This window comes from Carassius gibelio, chromosome A9 (assembly GCF_023724105.1).
Source record: "Carassius gibelio isolate Cgi1373 ecotype wild population from Czech Republic chromosome A9, carGib1.2-hapl.c, whole genome shotgun sequence".
In the NCBI taxonomy this organism is placed as follows: domain Eukaryota; kingdom Metazoa; phylum Chordata; class Actinopteri; order Cypriniformes; family Cyprinidae; genus Carassius; species Carassius gibelio.
The window spans coordinates 968708-976696 of record NC_068379.1 but is presented as its reverse complement, the minus strand read 5'-3'; the positions used below and the strand labels follow the sequence as shown (position 1 = coordinate 976696).

At 39.3% G+C, this 7989-nt stretch overlaps 2 long non-coding RNA genes across 2 annotated transcripts; one reads left to right on the top strand and one right to left on the bottom strand.

Annotated features, from left to right (window-relative positions):
* Positions 1-416: 416 nt before the first annotated feature.
* On the bottom strand, positions 417-4212 carry LOC128019392 (uncharacterized). Its single transcript, XR_008185137.1, has 2 exons — positions 4079-4212; positions 417-1359 (listed from the first exon to the last, which is right to left on the bottom strand). It is a non-coding gene; the product is annotated as an uncharacterized LOC128019392 (long non-coding RNA).
* A 2325-nt stretch (positions 4213-6537) lies between these two features.
* Positions 6538-7464, top strand: LOC128019391 (uncharacterized). The gene is made up of 4 exons (XR_008185136.1): positions 6538-6608; positions 6692-6746; positions 6820-6938; positions 7020-7464. It is a non-coding gene; the product is annotated as an uncharacterized LOC128019391 (long non-coding RNA).
* Positions 7465-7989: the final 525 nt, after the last annotated feature.

The window sequence follows — 7989 nt, the reverse complement described above, 5'->3', positions numbered from 1 at the left end:
TGCATGAAAACACAAACTTAATTGGCAAACATGTTTGAGAGAAATCTTTATTGATGTTCTCCTTCTAAAAATTTTATAGCTGTTTTTGTGTTTGAGAGACAGAGATCCAGTTATAGATGGCGCCCGAACAGGAACAAATCTGTATTCATTCTTAATTAATTAAATGGAAGTGCCCAATCCTGATTTTACAGCTGGCCCATTTGTGACGAAAAAAGAACCTGTTAAAGAACTCATAAATACATTGAGTGAGCTGTATATTAATTCTGAAGAGGATGATTCCATTGCAGATGCAGACCCACCACCTCGTTCTACAACGCCTCTACTACCTGATGAAAGGGAGGAAGCTGACTTGAACTTGTCCCTACTGTCACGGCCGGCTCTAAGCCGCGACAAATGAGGGAGGCAAAGAGAACAAGCAAATTAAAAAATATTTATTTAATCAAAATAACCACTACGGAAAACATTCCATTTAGAAAATCCACAAATAAAGAATAAGATACATAATTACCACAAAATATACACTCCAAAAAATACAGGCCTGCAAACTACCCAAACTTAAAACAATACATGGAGCAAACGAATAATGAATAAATAAAAATATGTAATAAATAAAATAATGAATAAAGCAGCAACCCAGAATAACAGACAACAAAGGGGTAACCAAAAAAACATTGAAGTCAGATCTTTTTTCACTCTTTGCAGGTGTTTCACATCATGATTTACTCCAAACCGCACCCCCAACAATCATTATAATAATAATAATACAGGCCCAGAGGCACGTCACACACACCCCCTTAAAAGATAAACCCCTATACAACACAAACGAAAAATATATATATGTGTACAAACATAATTCCAATAGGGTACATCCCAACCTCCTAACTAAACAATACAAACTACCTAAAGCCTATCTAGTCTTCAGTGGCTTGCCAAGCTCGGGGCGGCTTTAAACACTAAACTCAGCACCCTTAACAATCCCATAATCGGGACTGCCAAAGGACACTGAAGTGTACCCCCACTCAGAATTACAACCCAAAACAAAAACAAGCCCCCCCCCCCCCCCAATCTAAACTGGGATGTACACACAAATATTTACTACACTACAGAACTCCCAGATAACTCTGATGTCACAGCATCTTCCAGAATCCACTCATCTCCCCCAATACTCATCCACCTCGGCACCTAGGAGAAGACACAAGTAGGAGAAAAAAACTAAAACCGAAGACACAACCTTGTAGTCACACATTATACTCTTGATAGTGCATCCGCAATCACGTTTTCGGTACCCTTGATGTGTCTTATGTCAAGATGATACCCTTGTAGGAAGATACACCATCTCATGATTCGCTGGTTTGGATTCTGCAAGGGATGAAGGAATGTTAGTGGGTTGTGATCAGTAAAGATAACCAATGGTCCTACACCTGAACCCACATAAACTTCAAAATGGATCAAAGCCCAAATCAGAGCTAATGCTTCTTTCTCAATAACGGAATAGTTAAGTTGATAAGCATTAAACTTTCTAGAGAAGTACCCCACCACACGGTCGACACCATCCTCTGAGGCCTGCAGTAACACAGCTCCAGCTCCCACATTACTAGCATCAACTTGCAATTTGAAGGGTTTATCCAGTGTAGGTGCTACCAAAATTGGAGACACAGTGAGAAGAGACTTAACCATTCAAATTTAATCTTATTGCGAAGCAGGTTGGTAAGAGGAGCTGCTACAGTAGAAAAATTCTGACAGAACCCCCTACAAAACCCAACCATCCCAAGAAACCTCATCAACTTTTTTTTTTGTTTTTGTTGTAGGAGTAGGAAATTGATCAATTGCAGCCACTTTAGCTCGAACAGGACATACATGACCCTGACCTACAACCTTGCCAAGATAGATTACAGTGGCAAATTCACTCAAATTAACAGTAAGGTTAGCTGCAACCAGACGATCAAACAAAGCTCTAAGCCAAATAAGATGCTCTAACCAAGTGTCACTATAGAGGACTACATCATCTAGATAAACTGCACAACCTTCCAGGCCAAAAATAACTCTATTCATCAATCGTTGAAACGTTGCTGGAACATTTCTCAGGCCAAAACTCATAACCTTATAGGAAAATAGGCCTGACGGAGTAACAAATGCAGAGATCTCTTGGGCTCTAGGTGTTAATCACTACGCAAGATAGTCAAAACTGATGGTATTTTAGTCAGTGTCTTACCATCTCCTTAACAACTAACTGAGTCCAAGATAAAGATTTACTCCCAGCTCGAGTCACAACAGAAGATACAATTACTACTGGAAAATTCTGGGCACTTACATCCTCTGACCCCTCTGAAGTCAATAAAGAGGGAGACACTATCAAAGCTGGGGAACCAGCGGACCACACTCTGCCTCCAGCTAAATTGTTTCCAAGAATAATGTCTACACTTACCACTGGTAAACAGGGACGTACCCCAAGTGTAACTTCTCCCTCAACTAGATCCGAAACTATCACCACTTTATGTAGAGGAACAGATACTACATTCAGCCCTATTCCTCTAATCAAAACATTACTTCCAGTATAAGATTCACTGGAAAAAGACTGGACATTTTCAGAGATAAACGATTCTGTCGCACCGGTGTCTCTCAGGATTTTTACTTGTTTTTTCTCTTTTGAACCTACTAATGAGACACAACCCTCTGTAAAAAAAGGAGAAAAACTAGAATTCAAAGTTCCGCAGTCACTTTCGATGGCTGGTTCGAACGACGGATGAATGGATGTCACTAGTCCTACTGATTTAGTTCCCAAAGCCATATTTTGGGGCTTTCTATTTCCTGATGAATATTGAACTTTGGCTTTTAGCATTGGACATTCATTTTTCCAATGTCTTTTAGCCTGGCAATAATTGCATGTGTCAACAAATTCAATCTCCCCAGGTGAATGTAACAATTTCCCTCTAAACACATCAGGACTTTCCCTACTCTTATCATGTACAGCCCAACCTGGTTCTTGTCTAATTTCTCTGAATGCCTTCGGTCCAAACCGATTTTTGTGAATTAAAGCATATTCTCTGCAAGGACTGCAGCATCATATGCTGTAAAAGCTTTAGTCTCAATTACATAAGTAACAATATGGGGTGGCACTGAATTTTAAACTGCTCTAACAATACCATCTCTTTTAAATCACATAAAGTGTCGACATTAGAAGCAGAACACCAGCAATTAAAATTAATTTGAATTTCTCTCACAAATTCCACATGTTTTTGTCTTTCAGATTTTTACCAACCTCTAAATCACGGTCTATACGCTTCTGGTACCAATGCATAAGCTTTCAAAACCACTGATTTAACACATTCATACTTTTCCACATCCTGAGTACTTAGCGATAAGAAAAAACCTCCTGAGCTTTTCTTGTGAAAAGCATTGCAATAGCAAAACACGCTCTGAATCAGACCAATATCTAGTACCAGCTACTCGCTCAAACAGAAAAAAAAAGGAATCAATTTCGCTTTCAACAAACTTGGGTACCAGGTTTAAATTTGTGACATCAAAATCAAGGAGATCCTGGTCACTACCCTCACCAGAAGATCTTCTGGCTCCTCTAGAAATTTTCTCCGCATTTATCAAATCCAATTTATAACGCTCAAGATCCAACCTCTTGTTATCAATATCATGTCTTGCTTCAATTTTTTGCTGTTTGATTTTTTTTTCTATCAAAAGTAAATCTTTCTGTTGCTCATAAGTCAAATACATTCTGCTTGTCTGAACAGTAGACACCGTCTGTTTTTCTTCAAGAACATTCTGTTCTATCAAAGCAGCTGTCAAGAACGATTTTAAAATTTTCCTTCAACTGTTTATCAGCAACAGAAAGCACAACATTATAATGACTTGCAAGTGCTAACAACTGATCCTTTGAAAACTCATTTAAAAGATCTTCCGATGGATTACGAATTAACTCTTCAATATTGGAAGTCATATTTAACTTTTCTGCTTCACCTGACAAATTAGCAAACAAACTAAACTAATTCCTAAAAAAAAAAAATAATTACCACATTCATCTCTTCTACATTCCAATCAATATGCAACAGCAACAATATTAACTTACCCGATGTTTCCCAAATTTAAAATATAACCAAAACCAAATGCTACTTCCCTAATCAATTGTTACTCGAAGCCTCCCAAACAAACTAAACAGCGCATGTGGAATACTTGCTCACAGAGTCAGAGATAATAACAAACTGGTGTTCTTGATTACAACAAATGGCTGGACGTGCTCCCATATTTGTCACGGCCGGCTCTAAGCCACGACAAATGAGGGAGGCAACGATAACAAAAGCGAATTTAAAAATATTTACTTAATAAAAATAACCACTACAGAAATTTTGTTTAGAAAATCCACAAATAAAGAATAAGCTACATAATTACCACAAAATATAAACTCTAAAAAATACAGGCTTGCGAACTACCCGAACTTAAACGAATACATGGAGAAAACGAATAATAAATGAATAAAGTAGCAACCCAGAATAACAGACAACAAAGGGGTAACCAAAAAACACTTAAGTCAGACATCCATCACCTTTTATCACTCTGCTGGTGTTTCACATTATGACTAACTCCAAACCCCACCCCCAACAATCATTATAATAATAATAATACGGGCCCAGAGGCACGTCACACCTACAGGCAGCAATAGAGGAGTTTAAAGGACGGGTTGTCATCCTGGAGAAATGCAGTGCAGATTGTATTCAGAATGCATTCTTTCATAGGCATGTCTAACTGGGAATGTGAGTTGCAAGGAAAAAAGCTAAAGTTAATGTTGTATGGGTTAAGAGATTCAGATCTGACAATGCCAATAATTCTGGGAATGGATTTCTTAACTTCAGCTGGGATTATGCTGGATTTCTGAAGGGCCAGGTATGGCATAATCTCGCAAGATGAAAATGAGAAAGAAAAGGATTGGGCTGGCAAAAGGGGAAACTTCTCAGACTCCTTGGTGTCCTTTTATCTGGCTTTGTCTAATGAAGAAGTAACATCATAAGTCTCATTGGCTGTTCAACAGCTAGCCCTCCAAGCAGATGCCACCTCAGAGTTCCATAATCATTTAGAGAAGCTGATGAGTGAATGGCCTATGGTTTGCACAAATGTGGTAGGACACTCTTCTGTAATCAAGCACTGCATCAACACTATAGATGAAATTCCTCTCCGTAGGAGAGCCTACCATGTATCTATGGAGAAACAACAATTAATTGACAAAGATATTAAGGAGATGTTAGCCAATAATATAATTCGACCTTACAACTTCCCATGGGCTTCTCCTGTTGTTATTGTTCCCAAGAAAGATGGAGGATCTAGGTTTTGTATAGATTTCCGTGGATTGAACTCAAAAACTTATTTGGATGCTTATCCGATGCCCCAAATCCAGGACATTGTGGGATCTTTACATGGAGCAAGAATATTCAGTACATTAGATCTCAAAAGTGGATACTGGCAGGTGGAACTGGAGCCAGAAAGCATACGTAAAACTGCTTTTGTCTCTGAAGGATGTGCAGCGGTTTTTAGGACTTGCTGGGTGGTATCACCAATTTGTACAAGGATTTTCAGAAAAAGCAACCCCTCTACATTCTTTAAAAAAGGAGGGAGTTACTTGGGCTTGGACAGAATCTTGTCAAGAGGCATTTGAAATAATTAAAAATGATCTAACTCAAACCCCTGTCCTGATTTCCCCATACTTTACCAAGTAATTTAAGGTGCAGACAGATGCCATTGAGAAAGGACTGGGAGCAGTTTTGACTCAGGATGTAGATGAACACGCTGTAGCTTATGCTTCACGCTTACTTCAGGGCCTGAAAGAGCATACTCTGTATCTGAGAAAAAGTGCTGTTCTGTTTTGTGGGCTGTGTAGAAGTGGCGACCCTACTTGGAGGGTAGACCTTTTAAAGTTATAACTGATCATGCAGCATTGACTTGGGTTTTTAATCACCCCAAACCATCATCAAGATTGACCCGTTGGGCTATACGGCTGCAGGAATTCAAATTTGCAGTTCAATATCGCAAAGGTCAATGCAATGTGGTCCCGAATACATTATCCTGAAGTCTGGAAGACAAAGCGATGGTGAACATGGTGCGGCAGGTGAGGTCTGCAAGTTCACTAGTAACACCATCAAGTCTACCTGTGGATTGGGAGGAAATTGCCAAAGTGCAGAAAGAGTATGCTGAAATAAAGCAACTAGACGATAAGGCATGCACTCAAACAGATATCGATCCATCAAGAATCCATTATGTTGTAAAGAATGGCTTTTTATTCCGCAGTGTCCCTAAAGGACAGAGAAGTCAGAAAATTAAATTGGTGGAACCAGAATGCTTACGTAAAGACTACTTGAAATATGCCCATGACAGTCCTTTGAGTGGTCACTTTGGTCGGCTCAAAATCCTTTTGAGATTGTTGGATATGGAGTATTGGCCCAGTTTATGCTCATGTGGTGATGTGAGTGATTCGTTGCCTCGTCATCCTCATTATGTATTTGGCCAATGGGGTACCGCCCTTAGCGTATATAGACTCTGTGTTCATGCCTCCTGGGATGCGCCATTGTTGAAAACCCGCCCCCTTGTTTTCATTCCAAGAGATCGTGGAGGTTTGTGTGGCAGCTGTGCAACTGGTTGTTTTGATTTTAGTATTAAGTGGTGTTACATTGTTTCTTTATTTGTATTTGTTTAGTGTGACATTCGGCCATTGAGGCCATGCACGTTTACGCGGTGACACTCACATTGTGGTAAGTTTTAATGTTGTACCGTCGTAACTTTTCGGGAAGTTTGGTTGTTTGAATGATCTGTAATACGTTTTAGTGTGGCGTGCCTTCGGGGCTTACCATTTACCAGCTGTTTATTGACTCACTAACGGACCCATCGTATGATTTCTGTGTGCATGTGATTTACGTGTGTGTGCGCGCCGATATTAAATCAGGGTGAGTACATTTTCTTTTATCGTTTCTCGTTTTAGTCTGAAATGGGTTTTAATTAGATGATTAATAAATATTTGTGTTTAGGAAATCTCTTTGCTCGCTTTAAAGCAAGGTTGAGCAGCTATATTAACAACTTGCTATCAGAACCACTTGCTATTTGAGCCACGTCTGCTGCTTTGGAGGAAATCGAACTGATTGCTGTGATTCCATCCCGTTTGCTGTTCAGGCGAGCTGTTTTAGGCTCGAGTGGGCCTGAATGTGTTTTCTTTGGTTTCATGACTTTGTTTATCTTCTTTTTTTTGTTGTATTTATCAGTGTTGTGTTATCTCTGATCACAATTTGTAGTGGAGTGATTTTCTCTTTTTAAAATCGTGTTTTCCTTGCTGTGTGCAGCTATAGCTAGCCTGCTTGTCGGGTGCCTCAGCCCCTGCAGTGATTTACTTGTTTGTTTGTCTTTTTGTTTACGGATCAATAATTTTATTGTGAGTTATTTAATTGTTTTCTTTAATAAAAATTGCTTGTAAATAAACTCACGTCTCCTGCCTCTCCTGAGCAAACGGATTTGCGTCCCGTTTATTAGATTATTTCCCCAGTAAATTGGGGTGGCGTAGTCACTACTAGTCGAGCCACGTTTTGCTACACTCAGATGTTTGGAAGCACTGTAAAAAGTGGCAATTGTGCCAGATGTATAAACCCTCTATATCCAAGTTGTCTAGTTACTTGCAGAACACCCCAGTTGTAGAGCCAGGATATATGCTAGGAGTTGACCTGATGGGACCATTTCCTAAAAGTACAAGGCAAAATGAGTATCTTTTGGTGATAGTAGACTTCTGCTCAAAATGGGTTGAGTTGTTTATTCTTCATGTAGCCAAAGCCCCACAGATAGCTCATATCCTGGTAAATGAGATTTTCACTCGATGGGGTACTCCACTCTATTTGGTTTCAGATAGAGGAGCACAGTTTACTTTGCACCTCTTGAATTTAGTATGCAAGTAATGACAAAAAAGACTGCTTTTTAAGTTATCTTCTTGATGTATCCAAATTCCTTAGCATA